The sequence below is a fragment of the Pleurodeles waltl genome, chromosome 8, assembly GCF_031143425.1.
Source record: "Pleurodeles waltl isolate 20211129_DDA chromosome 8, aPleWal1.hap1.20221129, whole genome shotgun sequence".
In the NCBI taxonomy this organism is placed as follows: domain Eukaryota; kingdom Metazoa; phylum Chordata; class Amphibia; order Caudata; family Salamandridae; genus Pleurodeles; species Pleurodeles waltl.
This window is the reverse complement of record NC_090447.1, coordinates 982,658,724-982,685,669: the sequence shown is the minus strand read 5'-3', so window position 1 is coordinate 982,685,669 and position 26,946 is coordinate 982,658,724. Positions and strand designations below refer to the sequence as shown.

The 26,946-nt window shown below is 44.5% G+C and overlaps 1 protein-coding gene across 5 annotated transcripts in view; it reads right to left on the bottom strand.

Moving 5' to 3' along the window:
• The window catches only part of LOC138250396 (uncharacterized), a 410,767-nt gene that overhangs the window by 194,167 nt on the left and 189,654 nt on the right, over positions 1 to 26,946 (bottom strand). The window contains exon 6 of one of the 5 annotated variants that reach the window (XR_011194951.1): positions 6,198 to 6,655. The exons of the other annotated variants lie outside the window; for them this stretch is intronic. The gene's annotated coding sequence lies outside the window, so the exon portion shown is untranslated. Of the gene's footprint in view, positions 1 to 6,197; positions 6,656 to 26,946 lie in introns of those variants that run through there. 5 annotated transcript variants of the gene reach the window in all.

Genomic DNA, 26,946 nt, shown 5'->3' with positions numbered 1-26,946 from the left:
TGATAACTACTTTTGCAATTATATTTATAAAATAATCTGTTCACTTTTTGAAGATGAGGGGATTTCCAAATTCATACCATACAGTCAAATACTGGATATCTGCCGGCATCCAGAGTGGGATGCAATGGATCAGCAATCATGCTCTCCCAATTTTTTCAAAAGACTTGTAGTTAAACAAGTTGTCTGCAAAGGCATAATTTAATATGACCAAAGGTTGCTTATGTCAAACTACTGAGCATCCATTTAGTGACTAAAAGTTCAAACAAGTATGTACATGTCACTCCGGGTCCAATGCTGTCCAGTTGCAACAGAAATCCCACTAGTCCAGAAGCAACAGAAATCCCATTAGTTTATTCCCACACCTCCAGAGCCTTGGTGCTTAGCACTCATGTTGCCAGATAGTTGGATATCAAGATCCCAGAAGGAAACAATATGAGATGAGAAACACCTATGAGCTTCACTGTTAAGGATCTACCCGGAGGAAGGAACAAAAAAGTTACAGACAAAAGAGGCTTCTTTTTAAACTTTAAAATCTCTCCTGATCTGCAACTGCCTCCTGATCTTTTCTAGTGATGAGCTTTTCCACCTTGTAAGGTGTTTGGATGAATGTAGAATATGTTTGGGGAGACTGAACATCTTGATTAGAGCCACAACAAATCTCAGGCAATATTGATAGCTCCCAAGAACACAAGATGACTATGACAGTCTAACAGTGGCTGTAGTTGCACCGTACTAGGTCTTATTTTTGTGATTCTTTACTTAATGTTCTGTGCTTTTCATGCCTCTCAAAATGCGTTGCTGTTTGATGTCCCCTCAGTCATGTTATCATTTTCTGAGCATTTCATCATTCTCTATCCGTGGCAGGTTTTTGGGATGTTCCTTGTGAGGTATAGCTTTACAGGCAGTGCATAGAAACCAGAATGACTTGTTCTCAAAGAGTCAGTTGAACCCCATATGGATGAGCAGCCACATCTTTAAGGCTATTCTGAAGTCAGGATGGATGCTAATTATGCCATTCTTTTTTGGAGCTTCTTCCAACTCTTGTCTGTCTAAACATGGAAGGAGCACCCAGTGGTAGAATTTTGGTGGGATTATACTCTGGAGAGGCAGAAGTCCAAACCATGTAACCACTTGTAAGCCACTGTTAAGCCACTCATAATATGATGCCTGAGATCCACATTACAGAAACAAAATCAAAATCCATAGGGACTATCTTAAGTTACCAATAAAATAACATATTGAGTCCACCCATTGGTGACAGAAGACTCTTGGGGCACTTTTAAGCCCCTAATTACATGGTGTAAGAAGTACACCCATAAGTGACAGTACCCTATTCTCTGGCTGGGCAGTTAATCAACCAAATGACAAGTATAGAGTCCGCCCAGAAGGCACTAACTCTGTAATTTACTCCAAAGTAGCATTCTCTTGAGATAGTTTACATAAAAGGAAAGGCTAACATTGCTGCAGTAGGTTTTTGTGGTCTACCTAGAAGTGGAGATTGTGTAAGTTGTGATGACCCACAGCCACTCTAGCAGACCATTTATGCTGTCTGCGCAAAAGTGAAAACAAGAGTCGCTGTAGGGGCGATTTAGGCAATTCAGCCAAATATTCCCATATGAGCACCCTTTCACAGATTGTTCAGGAAACTGATGATCCTTTCACAGTTGTGCTCACACTCTTTATGCATTCTGGTTACTGCTGCAGGCATGTGACTAGGTATTAAAAAATGATTGTGCCAGGTGGGAGGGAAGCGTGGCATGTACTAGACTAATGAACAAGGTCACATGACCTGACAAGTGATGAAGTATAGACCCTAGAGCCAATCAAATTCCAAGTGCTTCTATAGAATGACACAAATTTAACACTCATTGCAGTGAATAAAAATGTGGTAGATTTTTACATGTTGGCATTATTTATTTTGGACCAGATGCACAAAAATTGTTGTATGAATAGGTGTGATCTACTTTTATAGTACTTCTTAAATAGCCCTCTTGAATAACATCAACCATCAAACTAACTTTTCACTAAGTGTTTAATTATATAAAGCAGAAAAAAACACCGACCTTCTACTCTAGCGGTTTCTGGTAAATATATTTTGCTTCAGTGATCATTTAAGTCTTGTTTTAGGTCCAAGTTCATGACTCATTTATTGTTTCACCATTGAAAGGGGCAGGGGAAAATGCATCATCATCATCTCATTATACCATACCCATAAGTATCTTCCACTGTTAGCCCATTTCACCCCGTCATGATGGCCACACAGGTAAGGTGTAATAGAGAAGGAGCATGTAAACATAAACAACACTTAAACATAGCCCCAAAAGGCTTTATCACCATGACACAAGTGCACACTGGTTCTGAATGTAATTTAGCCACAATGTTGTGTACTTTGAACCATTTATGGCTGGATCATTGTTTTAATTAGGGCTTCTATGCTAAGCATTCAGATAACTATCCAACTTTCCCCATCTGATATATTTTTATTGTCTAAATATATATTTTTCAAAACCTAGCCACTGTCCAAATTGTGTTCCCTGTGAGGACCTAGTTTCCTTTCCCATAGGGTTCCCTGGGCTCACTAAGAAAGTACTTAGATGGTTGTGTCAGGATGTCCCATACATAGCTTTGCAAGTATCCGCATCATTAGGTTTCCCCTTACAGACAGTGTGAGCTGTCTTGTTGCAAAAGACGTATTGCGAGCTTGCAGTTGGCTTAGAACCCACCCATTGCTTGCGATTGGTTTGTTTGTTGTCACTCTAATTTGTCTGTTTCTAATTTGACGGTTCTCGTGCCTCTTCTTGTGTTTGTCCCATCCCTGAAGGCATATAGCCTCTTAACAATTGCTTTGATTGACTGATTTGTATGCTTCCACTGCTCCCATTTAGGGAACTACATTTCTTTTTTTCCTTCAGCACTCCACAAGAGTGCATTTGTTTTCCAGCTGTCTCCTTCTTGTGCTGCTTTCTCGCTTCACATGCTGCCCCCACAATGTGTTGCTTCTCACTCAGTGCTCCCAGGTTGTCTGTCAAAGCAAACAACAGGGTTGCTTTTCCTGTGAAATGTCTGAACAACAGAAATTAAGGGTTATTTTTGCTTTATCTCCAGAAATTTTCATATTGTATGAAAGCACAATTTTTGCACCCAAAGGCTTTTATTATGCTGGTCGAAGGGCTGTCTGCATCATTCACTGAGCTGGTCTGTGAGGCTGCTTGATACTCCATCTGGAAGTCAAAAAATCGGCTTGCTGACCTACTTTAGAACACAAAATGTCTGAATCCTGTGGAAAGTAAATTGGGCCTTGGCCAGTTTTTCCCTTTATGTTCTGACACTATTTTTTACCTTCCCCTTTTTACATTCTGTTCACAGTTTCCTGAGTGAAAAGTATTTGAAAACTAAACCATGGCATTTATAACGATTGAAAACAATGAATTTGAAAAAACATAAGGTATTTTTGACTTTACTTCAACATTTTGAAGACAAACATTGGCAAGAACAATAGCTCGGTACTCACATTAAGAAAGGTGAGACCCATTGGTTTTGCTAATGGCAGTTTGTATAGCCACCACACATAAAACTTTCTAATCAGCAGCTCCTCCACATCCGCCACTAATTTAGCGCTGGATCTCTTGTATTATGCAACTGGACTTCCTCTCTTTGGTGCCGTGCATCTGCTTCTGGAACTGTTCTGCAGCAATACCTGGACCTTTGACATGAAATGGCACAGCAGCATTTGCCATCTTGTGTGTGTCTTCAGAGCAATGTGGAGGGTACCTTCTGCTACTATAAGTATATTGGGTTATTGCCTCACAGATTTATTAGCCAGCAATTTGTGCCATAGGCCATTCAAGCACCAACACAATGCCCAAGTTGTTACCACTACAGATCAGATGGAAGGCTCTGAAGAGAAGAAGCCGTTTTGATGCTTATTCACATATTTAATTTAAACCGCAAGCTAATACAAACACCTTTATGGATCAGTTCCTGTTGTTTTTATGTATATGTTAGCTCTGACTTGGCTACCAAAATATGTATGTGCTTCTCCTCCCTCATCTGGTCTGATCTATGTTCCATGCTGCCTCTGTCTTGATGGTGAACCAGTACAGTTGAACAAAACCCCCTGGATTCTTGGATATGGATAGCTCTACCTTCTTTTTGCAAAGCAGGACATGGTTAACTCATTTTCTAGTCCTTTTATTTTGTATGTATGTATGCATGTAGGTATATATACATGTATTTCTATAATGCAAACCTAGCCAAAAGGAAGAGGACTGCTTCACAATGTTGAATACAGAGATGTAGTCAGAGATTGACTCTTGGCGGGTGTGCTGGATTTTAAGATGGGAAGTGGATTACGTAGTGTTCATGAAAGAGATGTGTCTTCAGCTCGTTCATAAATTGAAGAAGGTTGGGGCAGTCCTAATTGGTAAAGGTATGTCACTTAAAATCCTGAATGCCTAGAAGGTGACAGCTAGAAGGTGGCATGTTGGCTACCTTTTTCTTTCTTTAACTTCTTGATCTCCAGTGTGCTGGTGTCTAAACTACAGATTTTCTCGGAGCCATAGGAGATGGGGAGCTTGTCAGTAAGATAGGTATGGTGCCAGTTGTAATCACATTTTAGATGATGCAGCTGACATTAAAGGGCAGTAATTGTAAGGGAAGCAAATGTAGCCTTTGGAATTCAATTAGGATGGGGGCGTTGTGACTCAATATATTCAGGCCCTCACAATGAGGCATCCTAAGGTATATAGGATGCCCTTAATTGCTCAGTGTGGCGTCCAGTAGGCCACAGAGCATCTGGTCCAATTTACTAGGCATTGGTCGAATCTTGGGCTTTGAATCCATCCAGGTGCATGTTGTTGTTCAAGGTTTGGACTGGATGTTGCTTGCAAATAGTAGGAATTAACTGTTGGTGGAATTCTGTTTCTGTAGTTGCTAGACTTCAGGTCTAGATGAGTTGCAGGTGCTAACGTGTCCCTTACTAGCTAATTTATTCACTCTGGGACTCGTTTTAGGCCGATGAATCTTTTGACCCTGATTGAAGACACCTTAAGACGAGATAACTGATAAACATGTCAATCAACAAGTCAATAACATTATCAATAAGACTCGCAAACCACCATGACCTTTCAGTCATGAATAACCACACCAGTTTAGTGCGGTTTTATGATGTTTCTTCCCTATTGATTACAATTCTACTAGTAAGTTTATTAGTCTCAAAACCATGAAACACATAAACATTGTCATAATATGGCAACTCGAATAAGATTTCATCAAAGCTAAGATCCTGAACATTAGAACATAGCACGACATCAACATGGATTAACCTCAGCAGAGTATCATTAGCGCGTTATTCAACAAAGCATTGATTCAGTCATTTGTCTATTTGCATCCGTTTAGTGAAATCCTCGACTAACCTTGAACTTACATTGGCATGTTGGGCTTCATGCAAAACAATTTGGTAACACAAATTTAGAAAAACATCTAAACTATGGTCTCTGTCAAAAGAAGCATTTGGTACCTAGAAAGGAAAGGCAAACAGACAATTACAATTTCATCATCATCATATAGTCACCCTCCGTAATGGGTCAGCATACAGAGTCAATCTTCGTCCTCAGGACATCAGTTGATTCGCCATCAGCCAGGGAATTCAGCAAGACAGGTAGGAAGAGACACTTCCCTCATAAGGAGGAGAAGTATAGAACAGACAAGGTAAGGGTGAGGATAGTTTGACGAGTCAAACAGCAAAGTCTTTAGGCAGAGTGACAAAGTGTCTGGGTAATAGCAAGAGTTCGCAATGGCATTTCCCTAATGGCTCCTCGTGTCAAAGGTTTTTATCCCTTTTCTGTTGTAGAGTCCCCTAATTTCTAATTGGGCAGGTTTGGCACCCCACTATCTCCATCCAATGGTTCTCCAGTCGAACCATAAAAATTGGCACCTCCTAACAGTTCTCACGTAGTTTATTGGTTCTTGTGATTGATGTCTCCAACGGGTAGAATGTCCGGTATGATTTCATACTCTCGTGGTCCTCTTGCATCCCCAGTCAGTGGTTCCATTGTCTATACCAGTTTAGGCGATCTTGTACCTGATACAAGTCTACACTGTTGCATTCAGCAAGAATGTTTCCTTGAGCAAGTCGAATTTCATGATGACGGATCTACTACGGTTACATTAATCTTCTAGCTTTTGGAAAAGTCAGCACACTGCACGTTAGAAAAACACATTTAATATGAAAACCGGGCAGCTAGGCCCCGACTCTTGCTAACTAAGGCCTAATGATTTATTAGCAAATCCTTAACATATAACTCTTAATATTAGTGTAAAATCATACATTAACGTATCATTATTTAATCATTAGTCAATTTCATTAATCATCGTATACATTGGCGGCCACTCCCCGTGGGCACGTTTTACAAAAACACATTAATAAATTTTCTATGCGACATTATTATACATTAGTTCATAAACATTTCATGTTAATTTTGAGTATAAGAGCTACGCTCCCTTACAGGCAGTACTTGAGGCGTTGGATGTCTAGAACAGAAGAGGCTTTCTTGCATACTTGTGTGTTGTAATGTTTCTTTATATCTTTGTTACATGTGTTATATGTCTAGAATCTGGATTTTCACAATCTTTGAGGCTTAGAAGAGCAAGTGCACTGAAAGAAGTAAAAGAAAATTACCCATTAACGTGGAATTCCATGGGAAAATTGTGGCTCACATATGAATCATTCATGAGGGATGTGGAATTACATTTTATCTCTGTAATTCAGAGTAGTAACAGGTCTTAAGATGTTTGCTTTCAAACATTCTGAAAAAATGGACAGCCCATTATGACACTGGCGGCTTTTCATCATTAGATATAAACGAAAACTTTGACGATTATAGGGGCTTGAGGTTTCCTATTTATTTTTAATATATACCCTTTTTTCAAATTTGAGATGCACAGTTTTATAGTTGTTATTTTCATTCCTTTGCTGATGATAACTAAATATAACTTGACAAACATATAGTGCTCTATAAGACCTATAATTATTAATTTCTTGCAGAATGCCGTTGGATGGCATTAAAGCGGCTTGGCCTACCTCCCGACAAGGACAGAAATAATATTCTTCGGATAAACAGAGCATAGATAAGATTACTGGAAATTTTGAAGCACATGTGACTGATGGTGAGAACCTTACTTTCGAGGATAAAAGCTCAAAAACCCTGGAATTAAATGCAGACAGGGCCCTCGATTTTCCGAATTCAAAACACAGAAGCATTTTTATTAAAGAGGGGACAGAGATAAAGTGCATGCAAAAAGATATATGATATGATATAATGCAAAAACTTCCAAATACCAGTTTTTTTTAATAGACCAGCAGTGAACTTGTATAAGCCTATTGCGTTGTATCATTAGTGCAGTTTACTGAAACAGAACGAATCTGTTTTCATTTTTGTTCACTTTGTAGGCGTTTTCCTTCCAGATTACAGCAAGCAAAGATTGTATACACAATTGTTACCGTAATTCTCGCACATTAAAACAAGCATTTGCAATGCAATGGGTCTCGCGTTTGCTCTCGTTAGAGCTATTAGCATTGTAAACTCCTGATCGGGCTTTTCTTGCCACATAAACTAATAATGAAAAGTAAAATAGTTTCACATATGCGAGATGATGGTTGCCATGAGAGTGAAGGAGACACAGAGAAGGAAACAGAAGTTTGCTTGCAGTGAAACTTATCGGCAAAAGTGAAATTATCCATGTTACCAGCAAAAGTGCAATTATCCATGTAACCAGCAAAAGTGCAATTATCCATGTAACCAGCAAAAGTGCAATTAGCCATGTAACAGGGTTGATGTCATGCAAAGTGCTCGAATTCTGCCCAGCGCGAGTGCGCTGCGCAGGAAATGAAAAGATAAAGTAGTTCAGAAACCAGCTAAGAACACAGAGCCTTGTATTTTTTCAGTAGTTTACCAGTGCGCTCGAAGAAGGCTAAGCATCGGAAAAGGCATGACACATGCATGCCTTTTACAAATGGAATCAATCAATTTTTAAAAGGCAAGCCCACGAACTAATGAAAGTGACGGGCATGACATGGACGCGGTTAGAAGCCCACAGAGAGATTACAGGATAGTCCAGAGAGCTTGCACGCACTCAACCCTAAACGAATTTAAGAATTTTTCACAACCAGGAAAAAACATTAAGGTACATTTCTAACTTTTTTAATTCACTCCTCCGTGCCCTTTGGACTTTTTAGGGCCTACCTTAGGGTTGGCTTATATGTAGTAAAAAGAAAGGCTTAGGCCTGGCAAAAAGGTTTATTTTGCCAGGACGTAATCGCAGTTTAAAACTGCACATAAACAGCTGCAATGGTAGGCGTGAGATATGTTTAGAAGGCTAGTTAAGTGGGTGGCGCACTCAGTTCTAAAGGCCCACCAGTAGCATTTAATTTCCAGGCCCTTTGTACAAGTAGTACCAATTAATTTGAAACTTACAAGTAAATTAAATGTGCCAATTGGGTATAGGCCAGTTTTAGCATGTTTAAAGAGAGAGCACAAGCACTTTAGCACTGGTTAGCAGTGGTAATGTGTGCAGAGTCTTAAAGCCAACAAAAACGAGATCAGCAAAAACGGAGGATTACGGCAAAACGTTTGGAGGAGGACTAGCCTAAGGTTGACAGGTCTACTAACTGGCAAAATATAAGTATATGAATATGGAAGTCCTATTTTCCAACCCCACCACAAGCCCAAATAGGATATCAGTATCACTATTTGTCCTCAGAGTCTTAGATCCTACAACACTCAGGAAAGCTTGTGAGATAGCAGAGGTCAACCCACATCTTCTCTCCTTCCTCCCAAAATTGGGTAAGGATTCTAGAAACTAATTGACTGGGCTCTGAACATTGTCAGGATTGAGTTTTATTGGATTTTGATGCACATTTGACACTGGATGGTGCCATAAGTGATGTCATCAATGGTGTCATTTGAGATGTCATCAGTTATATTATTAATGATTCCATATACCATGTTGTGAGTGATGTAATATGTGAGGTAAGAAGGAGTGTGTGGCCTGGGTGCAAGTTATAGTTACTTCTTTAAACTATAAATGGTGAAATTTTTTTTTTTTTCATTCTTATTTCAATTCAACACCTAACTACAGTGTGACTTTAACCTTTGGCTTTTTCATAGATAGATAGATAGATAGATAGATAGATAGATAGATAGATAGATAGATAGATAGATAGATAGATTTCATTTTTCTAAAATGCGAAACCTAATTTCAGTTCTAAATATTCTTATATATGTAAATGTGTCTATATATCAGTTTGCACTCTGGAGAGTCTTTCCTGGCCTGCTGCCAACATGATTGGGAGGTGGCACAACACAGAATAGGAGTTCCACCACTGCCTCCTCATCAAAAAAATATTGTCCAGAGTCAAGGTGACAAACCCCACAAAAAGGGAACAGGCAGGGAAAAAATTGTACAATGAAAGCCTTAGTGCAGGAAAACAAGACAAAAAGTGAAAATAAAGTAAAAACCATGGAGTACTAGTTAGAAACGTTGGCAAACTGGTCTGGAAAAGTGAGAGGCTGACACGAGCAGGCTAGAGCCACACCATCAAAATAGCCACTCACATATAGCATTTCATGTGTCAGTTAACGTTTTTTATTGAAAATGGTACCCTTGCGTCTATTGTAGATGAAAAGTGCCAGAAGTGGTATTTTGCGGAATAATAATGTGCAATTTCGCATAATTTATTTGTATTTCACATAATTTGTACTATGGAAATTATGCACGTTTAACAGTAGGTAAAGCCTAGGCCTCATGATAAGGCCTAGTTTCTGTCAGTTTAGCCTTAGAATCCCCTCACGTCAGGACCGTTGTGTGAAGCTACGCCTTCAATCACGGATGATGACAGTTTCAGCTCTTATTGAGTTGGTTTTTCCTCCGCAATTAATCCACAGTGCCCTCGCTATTGGTAAGTTCAGTTCAGGGAAGGGACTCGAAATACTCAGCCAAATTGTTGCCTTCTTGTTATTGGACCCATAATGGGAAAGGGCAGGAGATGAAATGTAGACCTGAAGCAGGCTGGTAGTAAGTAACTTGTACTGTTCTGCACACTGTCAGCATGAGTCTGCAGAAGTGCCTGTGAGCGGCCAGCACTGACTTACATGGGAGAAAGGCCAGTTTGCCCGGGAAATGTGGAACTACATTTCCCAAAGTGCTCTTGCCTATAAAGCCAAGACTTGCAAATGTTTTAGTCACACTAGAGGCACACACGCATGCATGCAACAATGCATTAGCACAGTTACATTATCCCGCTCACTCGTTACTGAAGCAGTATTTAAAAAATTGTCAGGCAACATAACCACCCTTTGCCCCCCTGCACTCGCCCCCTTACAAAAATGCTTCTGGCTATGTCCCTACCACCAACATACAATTTGGAGAAAACACTCCTTAAGCTTTCAGCTAGAGAAGTCCCACTGCATTTCAAACCGAGTGAGAACCTTCCTGCCACTAATACATTTTGGGATTGTATGTTCCGGAGTAGCATGCTACTCGCTGAAAAGCGCTTCAACGCCTTGTCAAGGATAGTAAGCGTGGTATACATATGATTACAATGGAATACACATGATTACAATGACTCTAAGGCTTTCCACAAACCATCTGAACACCATAGAGCACGCCGCCTTCAATTTTGTTCAAACAAGGAACGGAGGGTACACACACCCTGCTTCTTCGTGGGATATGGCCATGTCTAAAGTACAACAGGCAAGGAGGGGGCAACCAGGGGAAAGTGGGAAGACCGAACGATTATAAAGGAAACATTTTTATATCACTTCAAAATGCAGTCCTGTCATTTCTAAGCACTTCAAGCAAAAGATATTAGTACCAGCCAGTTAATGATACTAGATAAAATAGAGAGCGGAGAGTGATGCAGGATTACAAGGAAAAAATAGGAAAAGAAAAGATGCAAAGGCTTGAATCTGGTGGGCAAGGTTGAAAGCTGGGCAAAAGGGAATGAAAGGAGGTCCCTCTGTGCCACGCTCTGCTGATTAGAATGCACGTTGGCGGCATGTACGGTAACTGACTTAGTGAAAGATTCTTTCCTTGCCAGGGCATATTCAATATTCAATTATTTTCCAACCCTCTGTCTCAACGTTCAACTTTTGCTCGGGGTTTCACGATGGGGGGGAACTTAAAGAGGAGCAGCTCTGTTGAAATGCCATAACACGGGCTTTCCTCGTCTGCTGCACTGTGAACTTCCATCCCACTGCTCTCCTGTAGCATGCTGGGTTCAAGCTGCGATTCCTTTTGTGTGTTTATATATACATACAGTAGCCAAAACGTTTTTTAAACACTTAAATAAATAAAACATCCAATAGCCCTAAATTTAGAAATAATGTATTGTTCACTTGGAAATTGTAGGGTTCCTACACGTATAGAACATTGGGGATTCGGGGTTCTGGGGATGGCAGTTGCTGCCGACTGATGGAGGTTGGCGGTGGAATAAAGCTTTGTTCCTCTTACTGCAGCTCTCGCTCTTTGAGTGGCGACATGTTGGCCATCGGTCTGACCAGTCTTCTCAGTGAGTCCTCTCCAGTCCTCCCCTTTTCGCAAGTAGAAGGAACCTTTCTGTGCGGTGTATTGAAATGCCGCACCACAGCAGTGGCCGTGGGCAGAAGACCGAGTACCATGGCGGTTGTATAGGGTTCCTCAATTTTGCGAGAGGGAAGAGTACGTGACTCACCATACATTGGCGTAAAAAAGCATTGAATATGCTGCATGCCCCAACTGTACAGTTAACATCCTGCTGCCAAGGGGCCAGGTCCTTGGTTATGCTAACAGCTAGTACTGCACCTGCTGAAGATCCTAATTTGGAAAACGCATTGACAATAGCTAGAAGCATTGAACAGTTGGAGCAATTCATTAACAAGTAGAATACCGCCACTCATAATGAGAGCGCATAGCTTTGTAAACTCCTAACCGGACTTTTCTTGCCACATAAATGAAAAATAAATGCAGCGCGATCGCGCTATGTTAACCCTTGCGCTATCGCACTGCATTTTTTTCCTTTTCATTTGTGTGGCAAGAAAAGTCCAGTTAGGAGTTTACAACGCTAATAGCTCTAACTCGAGCAACTGCGAGACCCGTTGCATTGAAAATGCTTGTTTGTTTTTCCCTCTGTTGCCCTCTTGAAATGTCTGATGTGGAGAGAAATAAGTGGCGGGCCGCCAAAATAAGCAGTATATGTTTCCTCCCAAAAGCTGGACATAACTTGCATAAATACATGGATCGTGTTTTACCAATCACACGAGGATGAAAACAACAAGCTTTACAGCTCAACTCGCATAAACACATGGGTCGTGTTTTACTGTGACCTTTAATAAATATGCACGAGAAACTGAATCATGTTTACACAACATAAAAAGACATTGAGGGGAGAGCAAGCTGGCCCTGGAAAAGCCCCCCTTTGTTTTTATTAGGTTTGCAAAGGGAGCTGGTGGGGAGGAGGGACTGAAGAAGCACCCACAGTGTTGAAGTGAAACAGGCAAATGCTAAAAACAAGTCCCTTATAGAAGAGATAAACAGGACATAGCATAATTACACAGTACTTTGTGCTGCTCCCAAAGTGAAAAAAAGGGAAGGACAAAGGCAGAACTGACCAATAGCAAGCAAGGATTTTTGAAGACACTGCAACTAACAAATAAAAACGCTGGAACTCACTCTATAGTATACTTAAAAGTATACAGCAGACCAAACGCTAATGCTCGACCTAAAAATGTGAAAATATTACATACTCTATTTCTGTCACTACGACTCTCTTTTGACAGACATAACCTTGGTGCATCGTGTAAATGTTTTTTTTCTGATTTCATTTCACAGTATATTATTTATGAAAGATTACTGCTATGGTGAAACTGAGCCTACTGCTGAGGCCTCGGGACAGATTTATCAGTGTTTACCACTGTGTTTAATTTTTTTTGTTATTTACCTTCCAGCGCAAAACGTGTTTATTTTTTTTTGCTGGAAATTGCCTTCTAATGTGATATTCATATTTTAATTTCAATGTAAGTTATGAGTCTAATGTACATGTGTAAAGTTATCACACAATATGAAAGACAGAAGATGTTATTGGAATCCATGTTTATTCTGCTGGTATGGTGGGGCATGAGTGTTTGGGGAGCACCAAGGAGCTCTAGAACAAGTTCCATATAATGGTGGAGGTGAATTTTGCTAAAGAAAGATCTGCTCCTTTTAGTTGCAGAGAGCTCTTGCTGTACAGCTGCATGTATCCATTCTCTACTGGATCATCAGCCACAACTAATAATCCACTTTCTCACATTTGTGTTCAGCAGAGGGATCCAGAACGTGTGCTTAGTAGTACCATTCAGCTATAAAGCTGGAAATAAAAAATTCTAAATTTAAATGATAGCAAAAATTGATTTTTGATCGACATCAAGTCTTTGATTGGGTCAATTTTTACTTTTCCAAATTATTTTTATTACATTTTCTGCACCACATACTAGTCTAAGAGTGCATAAAGTTGGTTCTGGCTTCCCTCACATCTCTCACAGTGGCCTAAATGGAGTCCTGTGAGGAGAAATAAAATTAATGTTGGGTTAAAATGCCAGGAAGGCAAATTATGACAGGGCCCTCAAGGCCTGGGAAGAATCCCACCAAGCACAGACCCCTGTAAGGAAAAAGCAATGGATGTACTATTAGAAGATGAAGGGGCAGGGTACCACTTCCCCAAAATGGATTATCTGGTGTACCATCCAGAGCTTGGAGTGAAGTAAGTCCTTCGAGCAATGTTGGTTCTCAACTGACCATCTGCCAACTGGAGCTCAATGAAAAACAATAAGCAAGATAGCTGCAGGGCAAACTGGCTGCCATAGCACTGGAGGAGAGGAAACTTGCACTGGAGGAAAATAAGCTGGTCTTGGAGGAGTAGAAGGCCAGCTTAGGACTTCTGAGGTCAGAAGAACGAAAGAGCATTGAGAATGTGCAGGGTGGGTCAACAGACCTAGGGACCCATACTGTGGGAGTTAGTAGCAACACTGGGGAGGGATACACTCCTGACTCTAGAAGAAAGAGTTGACTTACACACTCACATAAAGGATGCCCTTGTTTGGAAGCTTGGTCTCATACCTGATGAATTTCAATAGAATTTCTGGAACACATACAAAGACACACAATAATCCTGGCTTTGGTGGGCTGAGTAAAAGGCAATACATTGACTACTTATGATGGGCATGGAACACCTGCACTTCAAGCTGTAAATCTCTTGACTCTGAACTGAACCCTCACCTACCGCCAACCCAGACCATGAACCACCTTTGTCAACCTCACCACCAACTTCATTGCTCTTCTCATTATTAACTCCAGAGGCCAAGTTGTCCTCGATGACTCAACTTTCACTTGGAAGACTGAAATAATCCCTACTCCACAGCTTTCCCTTAAGGTTTGAGTAACATTGGACTCACCCTGCTTGTCTCAGAACCAACACACTCAACAGGACATACACCAGACCCCATCTTTACCCCAAGCAATAGCATCAAATGAACTCTTCCACACCACTCCCATGGACCGACCACTCCATCATCCACTTCCAAATCAACACACCTAAAGTCATCATCCCTAGCAGGTTCAGCATTCCAAGCAGCAGCTGTGGCAAAAATCACAGAAGAGGACTGAATCAGTGCCCTCACCAAGGATTAACTTAGGCCCACAGAGAACCTCGACAAGGACAACAACAGTTTTAAAAATTGGCTCAAAAACTGTGCAGACTCCCTCACACCCATCAAACCCAACATGCACAGTAAATTAAGCAAGCAGGCAGGCTGGTACAGAGAAGACCTCCAAGATTCCAAATGACAGCACAGCTGACAGAACTACCTACAAGCTATCACCAGCAAATAAGAGACTCCAAGAAAAAAAGCACTAGTGGACTGCATCAAAGAACAGCTACAGAAAACCTTCTTGATTGTTAAAGATTTCACCTTGCTATCAGCCACTGTCAACAATATCGCTGCCTCCCAACAACTCTGCGACAACACATCCAACTTCTTCTACAGCAAAAATGAAAACATATACAGCAACATTGTACAACAACCCAACCCCAGAGAACTGATCGCTAACCTACCCACCACCAACCAAGATGGCCATCTGATCTAATGAACAACCCCACCCAGAAACAACACAGCAGCAATCATGTGGGCCATCTACTCAGGGGCCCCAATGGACCCTTGTCCCCACCACATTTACAACCCAGGAACATCATCACTATCCTGAACCACATCATCAACACCTCCATCACATCCACCACTTTCCTGGATGACTAGAAACTTGCAGAAATCAACACCCTCCTCCAGAAGACCATAACCAACCCTAATCAACTGAGAAAATTCTGATCCATCTCCCTGCTTCCCTATACAGCCAACCTGATTGGGTAGGCCATCATCAAGCAACTCACAACCCACCTCGATCTTCACCATCTTCTAGACAACACTCAGTCACATTTAAAAAAGAACCTTAGCACCAAAACATCACTCATTTTGTCCACCGATAACATTTCAAAACATCCTGGACTGAGGAGAATCAGCAGCTCTCAACCTACTTGATTGCTCCGTGGCCTTCAAAACTATCTCCCATAGCTCCCTCAGAAGACTCCACAAGATTGGCATACAAGGATCCACTCTCAAATGAATCTGTCCTTTCCTCACAGGAAGAATCCAACTGGTCAGGCTGCTACCCTTCACTTCAGAGACCAAGAAGCAGATATGTGGAGTTCCACAGGGATCGTTCCTTACCCATCCCTTTTCAACAAATAAATGACACTGCTTGCCAACATCATCCTATCACAAGACATCACCGCCATCAGTTGCCGGTAAAGCCCTCCCAAAATCCATTTTGCACAGGGAATTGGGGAGAATATGTTTTTTTTTTTAAACAGTTTTTTTTAGAAATGCCTCACTTTTAATGTGTTGAAAAATCATATTTTTAAGTGTGGCACTAATTACCTGTTTTAATTTGGGAGCCACTTGACATTTGCTATTACCGCAATTGTAGTGAGCAATCTAGTCACTTCTGGTCAAAGGAGGGGCTATACAGAAAGGAAGCTGGTGCATCCATGCACTACTTACCGGTAATGCTTGTACAAATTGCACTTTGCACAGGGGAACGGAGGAGAATACTTTTATAGAAAAATAACTGGTTTTAGAAATACCTTGTTTTTAATGTGTTAAAAAACGTGTTTTTGAGTGTGGCACTAATTAAATGTTTTGATTTGGGGGCCACTTGATGGCCACCATTACCGCCATTGTAGTGAGCGGTCTAGTCGCTTTTGTTCAAAGGAGGGGCTATAAAGAAAGGAAGCTGGCACATCAGCGCATCACTTGCAGGTAATGCTTGCACAAACTGCACTTTGCACAGGGAAATGGGGGAGAATACTTTTTTAGAAAAATAACTGTTTTTTAGAAATACCTCAATTTAATGTGTTGAGAAACATATTTTTAAGTGTGGCACTAATTACCTGTTTTGATGTGGGAGCCACTCGACAGCTGTCATTTCTGTCATTGTAGTGACCTTTCTAGTCACTTTTAGTCAAAGGAGGGGCTATAAAGAAAGGAAATGGGTGCATCCGTGAAGCAGACGTGTATAGTGGGTGTACAAAATGGGGCAATAAAGGGGCATCCAAGGCACGCCCATCTGTGCCTGTCCGCGCATCAACCGTGCACAGTGCCAGCCTTGCTGCCGGATGGGATACAGAGGGGCTGAGGCAGTCAAAAAGATTAATCGACTCAAGTAAGGAGCTACAAAGGCTCAGGTCAACTATAATTAAGGAAGGGTGTGGGGAAGGGAAACAGGGAGGAGACCATAACAACCGAGACTAATGTGGAGGCAGTAGGTGAGAAGATCAGGTGTAAGTTGCTCAATGCATGATCTTTGGTAAAACATGCCCCGGAGATAAATAGCCTTCTTAGGTTGAATGAACAGGAAATTCTTTTCATTACAGAGACTTGGATTCCCCTAGATTCAGATATTGATCTCGGACTAACCTACCCTCCATGTTTCAAAGCTATTTATCAGCCAAGAGTAGAGAAGAGAGGAGGATGAGTAGCCATTATTTTTAAAGAAAAATGTGAGATAAGTAGTATACAAACTGATATAATACAGGGCGGAGGGACTGTTGAGCTTTTCCCTAAAAATATAATGTGGGAAAGTCTTTTCAGGAATCCTCCGTTATCAACCATCAGGGGCAATAAATAATCATATACAACAATTCCTGACGTTGTTCACAAATTTTGCATGCACACAATCTAATTTTATTATGCTAGGAAATTTCAATTTATGGGCAGAATACTGTACACTGACCCAGTGTAGACATCTCTTAGGCCTGGGTGACATTATAGGATTGGAACAACTCGTAAGATGCCCAACATATCAAGGGGGAGCTAAGCCTTGATCTGATATTTGCCCGAAATGACCAGATCACTGTAGGGGACTTGATCCCACTAAGTTGCTTAGACTGTGTGTTGATAGCCTTTGAAATACAAGGGTCCAAAACAATGAAGAAGAAAAAATAGCTAGGAAAGCCATGATATAAATTAAAGAAGTTAAAGCCAGCTGAAGAAAAGATATTTGAAACCACAATGTGTTACCAGGAACAGGCCACGTTGGACCAGAATTATGAATATTTATAGAATTCAATAAAAGGAACCCTAGATAAAATAATAACTATAAAAAAATCTGAGACAGTGGCGTAAACCTGAAGCACCCTGGTACACAGAAACCCTAAACAAGATTAAAACTAAATGTAAGAAACTTGAGTGTCGGTGGCGAAAGGCATACTCAGAAAATGATAAGATGCAACAAAAAATGCATTGAACAACTATAAAAATGAAATTAGAAAAGCTAAAGAAAACTACTGTACTAAATCCAATTCAGAAGCAACAAATAAGCCAATAAAAATATTTATCATAATAAGGGACCTAGCTAACCCAGACTGTATGAAACAAACAATAAAACTCTATCAGGAACTTTGTGACAATTTGTCTGAGTTCTTTGATTTAAAAAAAATGGAATTAATTACGGAGGCTATAAATAGACACAAACTGGTGAAGGATCCACCTTCAGAAGAGGAGTTCACCAGAGGGATGAAAACAGTGGTGGTGGGAACAAAACTACATAATGAATGAAGAGCAATTGAAATCTCTGGCTCTGATGACCTCTTCAAGCTCTCCAGTAGACCCAATACAACCTAACTTATGGAATGTATTGGCGGATGAATAATATCCGAGCCTATTACAGATCTGTAACCAATCCTTGAGGACAGGCACAGTACCACAAGCCTGGAGGAAAGCTCTAATCGCTCCACTTTTGTAAGCAGAATTGACTTTTGCAATGCACTCCTATTAGGTGCAACAGATTAATTAATTAAAAGTCTGCATAAAATGCAAACAATAGCAGCAATAATTGCACTGGACAAATCTAGATATGATTCCTTCTCAGATACCTTGAGAGAGCTACACTGGTTCTCAGCAAAAGAGAGGACAGTATAGTATTTAAATCAATGTGTGTGTTCTATAAGGCCTTAAATATGACAGGACCTCTGCTGTTACAAAGAAAATTCCGACTCTACAGGCCACAGAGGAATGTTGCGGTCTTCATCTGCTAACTGAGTATGCGTACCAAAATTCTGGAAGGTGCAGTCTGGGGGAATGACCTTCCAGAAAAGGGAAGCTCAATTGTGGAATAAGATCCAGGCCACACTTATAGCAAGTGTGAACCTAACCTGTTTTAGAAAAAACTTAAAGGCATGACTCTTTCTGAAAAAGTAGTAAGAGTTATAGGTAGGACTGGTCAGAAAAGACTATGAGAAAGTAAAGGCAAGGGTATTTGGGGAAGAGGATCTGTCAAGGGTGTTATAGCGCCAAGATACCTGTAAGGTGAACATTGTGCTTTACAAATCTTTGTTCTTTACTTACTTACTATCTCCTACATTGATGACACTCAACTCATCTTCTCCCTCATGGGCTAGACAAGCACCATCAGAACCATCTTTACCACTGTATGACCATGGTAGCAGATTGGATGCAACTCAACTGTCTGAAGCTCAAATACAATATGATGGAAGCACTGGTTTCGGTCATAAGGCTTTCCCATGGGACTCCACCTGGTGACCTTCGGAGTGAGGATTAACACCTACACCCACAGACCATGCAAGAAATCTAGGGATCATCCTAGGCGACAAGCTCAATATGATGGCTCAAATCAATGCACTGTGCACCTCCTGCTTCCACATCCTATGCAAGCTGCAAAGGATCTTTAAATAGTTGCCTCAGAATATCAGAGAGACCGTCACAAAAGCACTCATCACCAACAGGCTGGACTATGGCAATACTCCCCATGCCAGAATCTTCAAACAACTCTTATACAGATTCCAGACCATCCAGAACACCACTGCTAGACTCATACTCAACCTTGTACACTGCACCCACATCACACCACACCTCAGGAAGGTTCACTGACTCCCCATTCACAAGTGCAGCCTATTCAAACTTCTCATGCACACATGCAAACCCTTAAACAGCAAAGGATCAGAATACCTAAACAGCTGCATGCACTTCCACCAACCCACAATACACTTACATTCTGCCTCAGTCCCTGCATCTGCAAAAGCAATACTGGAGGTCGCTCATTCTTCTACATTACACCAAAGACATGGAACGACTTTCCTCAACACATCAGAGCCTCCTCCTCACTTCTTGAGTTCCTAAAGAAACTGAAGCCCTGGCTCTTTGAATGAGCACATTAGGGACCACACACCTGCTCAGGCATCTGGATACCCTCCCTTAGTGCGCTGTACAGATCAACAAAACATAACATAACAGAACGTTAAGGGATACGCCAGCAGTTAGTGGATTCAAAGTTTTCTGACCCAGGCAGCTGATGTGTGGGTGCTCACTATGGTGTCTAAAAAGTCTCAGGGGGTGATCCCATGAAAGAAGGTACAGCTCCCCCACCCCAAAAAGGAAAAAGGGGAGCAACAACGATATGAAGAAGAAGTTTTTACAAGGGCCCCAAAAGTCTACTCAAGAGGGGGAGTCCTATGCCTTTTCCAAGCTCTACTGAGGAGTGTGTAAAGGGAAGAAACCTTTTGACCATGTGAAGGCTGAGGTGTGCCTGGACAGTCACAAGCTAAAACATAACAAAGGAGACTCAAGGCCTTATTACGAGTGTGGGAGTCTATAGACCCCCACACTCATGGTGGCGGTCTGGACCAACGCCAATACGGTGGCCCTCTCGCCACCTTACAACCCTGGTGGTCAGACTGCCAGGGAACCACCAACTCTGCCAGGATCTTGGATCCCGGTGGTCTGGCGGTGGCAGAGGTCCTAATCCTGGGGACTAGGACCTCATTCTCCACCAGTGGTTTCATGGCAGTAGCAGAGATCTGGTGCAGGGGGTGACAGAGGGGCCCCTCTACTGCCCATGCACTTGGCATGGGCAGTGCAAGGGTCCCCCTGGCCAGCACCATTGCAATGTTCACTGTCTGCTTTGCAGGCAGTGAACATTGCGAGGGTGCTGGTGCACTCTGCAGGCTACAGCATTGCTGCCGCTCGATTACAAGCCGGAGACAATCCTGTAGCCTGTTTCCCGCTAGGCCAGCGGGCACAAATGTAGGTTTCCGCCTGCCGACCTAGCAGGAAACCAATATTTCTGTCTGTCAAACCCATAATGGGGCCCTCTGTCTTTTCCAGGAAGCTTCCTACAGGTGGGCAGTTCCAAGGGGCTGCAAGCGTATGAAATGGGGTGAAAATGTTCCCATGGGAATCCAGGGGTTGGTCAGAAGCCACCTTGTATCTGGGGGCGGGGGGATAATGAAGCTCTGATCACCTCACCTCCCAGCATGGTAAACTACAGGCAATGCTGGACCATCACCTGGACCAAGGTAGAGGCTTTGCGAGCCCTGCCAGTCTAATGTAAAGCCTGTTGGAAAATGATCTTGAAATCTCTGCTTGGGCTGAGGTAGAAAGGATGACTTATGCAGAAATGTTAAGTCTCCCTGAGTGGTTGTATGTGGCTGCAAAGGCCCAGAAGTCCGTAAGGGAAGTCAAGGAAGCCTGGCATCTTGAACAATGGCCCAAATTACCACAACCAAGAGGGAAAGCAAGATTCATGGGAAACCAGCAATACAACCTCCCACAGATGAGAAGGAATCTGACCCCCAAGGCAAAGATCTAGGGAGTAAAAGGGGAAGAACAGAGCCAATCCTGTGAGAACTTTCTGAGTTGAATGGGGCAGGAGGCTACTTGATGGGAAAATTCTGTCAAGTGCAGAAAGAGTGCCTAATCCTTGAAGGCCTTAGGTTCCAGGTTGAAAATCAGGAGCTGACGATTACCAGTGGAAGCCACAGGGTATCCGTGGAAGAGGGTGTTTTAAACAGTGAGGCTAGAGACCGAAAACCTGGACAACTAGGACAATTAGTGATAGCCTGTACAGGGTATTCCTCTTAAATGTAGCCCATTACATCCCCTTTGCTGAACATTTAGGGTAGAGCAAAACCTTGGACAGGTTGGTCAAACACTTTTACTGGCCATAAGTGTCTAAAATGGTGAAGGAGTTCTGTTGTTCTGGTACCACCTGTCTATCCATTTGCAAGACAGGAGGGCAACCCAATGCTCCCCTGATTACACTACCTCAAGTAGTGTGACTTTTGAGTGGGTTGAGATTGGAATTTTTGAAACCCTAGACCCTAAAACAGCTTCGGGAAACAGGCTCATCTAAGAGCTGGTGGACCATTCCATTAGGTACTCTGAAGCCATATCTCTGAGGACACTGACTTCACCTGTGGTGGACAGGCCCTCTTTGGTATCTTGAGTAGAGTTCTCCAAAGGACTAATCTCAGATGGGGGGGACAAACTTCATGTCTACATACAGAAAGACTATGTAGAATGAGTGTGGGTTGACTTACAAGTTCATTACTCCTTATCTTCCTCTAATAAAAACTTGGAGGCCAACCAGAACCTTATTAAGCACTGGAATGGCCAAAAAGAAACTTTTAGATAGGTCGGAAAGTGTGGGTTGTGGACGCTATAGCTCCCATGGCTCCTAAGTTAAACAGACTGAGCCCTACACAGAACTGGTAAAGGTGGGTGAAGTCACCTACCTGGTATACATTGGTATCCCCAGACAACCCCACAGGATGATCCATGTCAACATTCTGAAGCCCCACATTGACAGGGAGGACATGACCATGCTCACTGATGAAGGGGAGGAAGAACAAAGTGAACCTCTGCAAGAACTATCCTATCCCACAAAGCCAAGAATGGATCAGTAAAGGGAGTAGTGTTGTCGCCTACATTGACAGAGCAGCAGCAGAGACACTGGCCCTCATTACAACCCTGGTGGTCGGTGGTAAAGCAGCGGTAAAACCGCCAACAAGCCGGTGGTAAAAAAAATTGAATTATGACCATGGCGGACACCGCCAACATAGACAGCCACTTTAACACTCCGACCGCTACGGCGGTACAAACAAACAGCATGGCGGTCACCTCCAACAGACAGGCGGAAGACAATGTACCGCCTACACTATTATGACAGGCTAATCCGCCACCTTTTCCGGGGAGGATTCAACGCAAACAAAAACACAGCAGAAACAGGACATGGAAGGGAAAACACTCACCTCTACACACCCCACTAGGAACCAGGACGCCATGAAGCCTGAACTCCAAATCCTCCCTGCGATAGTCTTCCTGCTCCTCTACTAGGAGCATGAACGACGGCGGAGACAACCACGGTGAGTACTGCACCTACAACACAGGGGAGGGGGGAGGGAAAAGAGAGTGACACACACACTCAACATGCAACACCCCCTCCCCCACAACAACATACACACAAATACATGCTGCAACAGTACATTTACACCCCCCAACCCTCCCTGGAAGAACCCAATGACAAAAGGAAATGATTGTAACCATTGTAATCAAGAATAATCTATTAGTCAAAAATGCATATACACTATAAACAATTATGTACACCAAGAATTCGAGTCCAGGTAGTGCACCTATATAGTCGTTGGACCACTCGGCCCAAAATGCATGGGCGAGGCCAACACTCGATACCCGATCGAAATGGAGAGAACACTGCAGGGGCATCAGATCGAAATAAAACAGGCACCTCAGGGGGAAGGGAAGAGGGGGCACCTCAGCCAGATGAGTGCACGACGCCAGATCCACGAGGGGGCTCCATGCCCATTGATGTATCCTGGGGAGTGCAAAGCCACAGTCTCTCAAGTCTCTCCAGTGGGTGGGTTGCCCACTGCTTTATCCTGGGGAGTGCAAAGCCACAGTCTCTCAAGTCTCTCCAGTGGGTGGTTTGCCCACTGCTTTATCCTGGGGAGTGCAAAGCCACAGTCTCTCAAGTGGATAACAGTCTCCACTGGTTCTGGAGGGGGCTTTGTGCCCAGAGTGCTTCATCCTGCCAGGACTGAGGTAGTGGATGTCTTTCTCCACTGGTTCTGGAGGGGGCTTTGTGCCCAGAGTGCTTCATCCTGCCAAGGACTGAGGTAGTGGATGTCTTTCTCCACTGGTTCTGGAGGGGGCTTTGTGCCCAGAGTGCTTCATCCTGCCAAGGACAAAGGTAGTGGATGTCTTTCTCCACTGGTTCTGGAGGGGGCTTTGTGCCCAGAGTGCTTCATCCTGCCAAGGACTGAGGTAGTGGATGTCTTTCTCCACTGGTTCTGGAGGGGGCTTTGAGCCCAGAGTGCTTCATCCTGCCAAGGACTGAGGTAGTGGATGTAACACTCCACTGACGGTGGTGCAACATGCAAGCTGCCCATGCCCCTGGAACTGACCACCAGCCTCGTACGAATGACCACTGGGAATGGCAGCAATGTCTTCAGTGGTGCCACTGGCTAAGGATGTCGCGGGGCCGCTGGTGGTGCTGGCGGCGGGGTCAGTAGCGGTGGTGCTTGCGGCGGTCATTGTGGCAGTGCTGCTGGTGATGGCCTCACTGACTGCGGTGCAGGTGGCTGGCTCACTGATTGCCGTGCTGGTGGCTGGCTCACTGACTGCCGTGCTGGCGGCTGTGTCAGTAGCGGTGGTGCTGGTGGCGGGCTCACTGACCGCGGTGCTGGTGGCGATACTGGTGGCAGGCTCACTGACTGCCGTGCTGGCGGCGGTGTCAGTAGCGGCGGTGCTGGTGGCGGGCTCACTGACTGCGGTGCTGGCGGCGGTATTGGTGGCAGGCTCACTGACTGCGGTGCTGGCGGCAGTGTCAGTAGCAGCGGTGCTGGTGGCGGGCTCACTGACTGCGGTGCTGCTAAAGGGCACAGTGTCTGCGGTGCTGATGAAGGGCTCAGTATCTGGGGTGCTGGCGGCGGTGTCCCTGGCGGCGGTGCATGTGGCGGTGCCGGTCTTGTCCACCGTGCATGTTGGTGGCGATGTTGACTTGCCTTTCATTTTCAGGCCCTTCCCCACCTTGGATGGTGGCGCAGCTGTCTTGCCACTTCCAACAATTGTCTTGCCTGAGCCCTTGGTGGCAGGTGTTTTGGCCTTCTCCCTCTGGGATGTGGGCAACTTTTTCTGTTTTGGAGGTGGGGGAATGTCCTTGGCCTCGCTCCGTGGGACACTGGCCGCCCTGTTGCTTGGCACACTCCAAAATCCGGCTATTGCTGGCACCACTGTGCCCGGTGATGTGGTGGCTGAGGTGCTGGGTTGGGACCTGGAAAGGCGGGCCCTAGGGGACGGACGGGGTGGGTGAGGTGTAGGGAAGAGGTCAAGATTGATAGGAAAGCTTTTTAGACACACTGGGACGGGTAGGTGGAGGAGGTTTGGGAGTGGAGGAAGAGGTAGTTGTTGTAGGAGGTGTTCGTTTGCTGACTTTGGGTGAAGGTGCGTGGGCTGGAGGCTGTCGTGAGGTGGATGGCTGTTGGGTGGGTGTGTGACTGGGTTTGTGTACTTTGGGAGGAGGGCTCACAGACACACTGGGAGAGGACACAGGGGATGTGTGAATGGTAGTGGGGGTGGTCAGTGCACGTGAGCGGTGTGTGGTGATGGGCGTGCTGGTGATAGAGGTAGTGGCTGTAGAGGTAGTGCATGCAGGTGTGAGTGTAGATGAGACTGGGAGGGAGGAGGGAGAGGAGGAGGAGGGGGACACAGTGGAGGCAGTGGATGTTGGTATGGCTGCATGGGTATGATGCTTGTGTGAGTGCCTGTGGGATGTGTGGTGCTTATGTTTGCCAGAGCCACCCTTGTGTGTTGAGGTGTGTGCATGCTGGTCTGATGGTGTGCTTGGGATAGGCTGAGGTACTGGGGATTGGGTCTGGGTGGAGGAAGTTGGAGGGAGAGCCTGGACACAGGGACAATGGCTGCCATCAGTGCAGAGGCCAGAGCCTGAAAAGCTCGCTGTTGGGCTGCCTGGCCAGAATGAATGCCCTCCAGGTATGCATTTGTCTGTTGCAACTGCCTCTCTACACCCTGGATGGCATTCAGAATGGTAGACTGCCCAACAGTGAGGGATCTCAGGAGGTCAATGGCCTCCTCACTGAGGGCAGCAGAGCTGACTGGGGCAGGGCCTGAGGTGCCTGGGGCAAAGGAGATGCCCACCCTCCTGGGTGAGCGGCAACGGGACACACACTGAGGGGCTGCTGGGAGGGCGGTGCTGGTAGGGGGGGTGGTGGCTGTACCTGTAGATGCGGTGGGCACAGAGGGGCCCGCCACCGCAAGGGAACTCCCATCATAGGAGGAGTCAGTGTCGCTGGTCTCTGCTCCTGTCCCGCCGTGGAGCTCCCCTCGCCCTCCGTCCCCCTGGTGACTTCAGACTCCGTTGTCTCGCCCTCCAGGGCCATGTGGGATGCAGCTCCCTCCTGCTCCGGTGGCACAGCTCCTCCGCCTGATGATGCTAATGCACACAAGAACAGGGAGACCACAAAAAGGGGGGGGGAAGAAAGAAGAAAGACATGTTCAGTGCATGCAATACCGCTACCGTTGGCGGACACTACAGACACAGCAGCCCTCTGCACTACGCCATGCACTTAGAGTTCCCTAATTAATCACAGAGATATGGGGTACATGGCCTATGCCCGATTGCTGCACACATGGAAGTCACAGGAGCCTGACTAGGTGTAGATGGCTCTTACCACTGGTGGGGTTGGGGTGCCACTTAGCCTGCCTCACAAAGGGTCCTTGCCTACAAAGCTCGCCCTAGCCTAGGGGAACCCACTGCCCACCTCACCCACCCAGACACCTCCAATGCGCGCAGAGCCAGATGGATGCGACGGTACTCACCCCCTTGTGGCTGCTGTGATGCCCTCAAGCACCCATCCAACTCCGGATACGCCACCGCCAGTATCTGGAACATCAGGGGGGTCATGGTGCGTCTGGCACCCCTCCCATGTTGGGAGGCCATCCCCAGCTGGGCCTCCGCCATCTTCTTGCTCCAGCGGCGAATGTCCTCCCATCTTTTATGGCAGTGGGTGCTCCGTCTGTGGTGGACCCCCAGGGTCCAGACGTCCTTGCCGATGGCACGCCAAATATCCTTCTTCTGGTGGGCGCTGACCTGCAGGAATAGTACAGGGGAAGAGGAAAAACTTTAACCGTCCGGACCGTCATAGTCATTGTCCCACGTTCCACCCTTGCCCTGACGCACATACACTCACCGTCCAATCATGCAGTCTTCATCCCCCCGTATCTTTCATCCACACCACTCCAAACAGGCATTGCCCATACAGCATGATCACAGTGTACTCACCTGTTTGTCTGGAGGACGGTAGAGTAGCGTGTACTGGGGGAGGACCCCATCCACTAGTTCATCCAACTCCTCTGATGTGAAGGCTGGGGCCCTTTCCCCAGACACATGAGCCATCGTCACTTCCAGACTGAGGTCACAGCAGCACTTGCAGTGTAGGTCCTCTCCTGTCGGAGATCAGGTATCAAGTGAGTGAACAGACAGAAAATG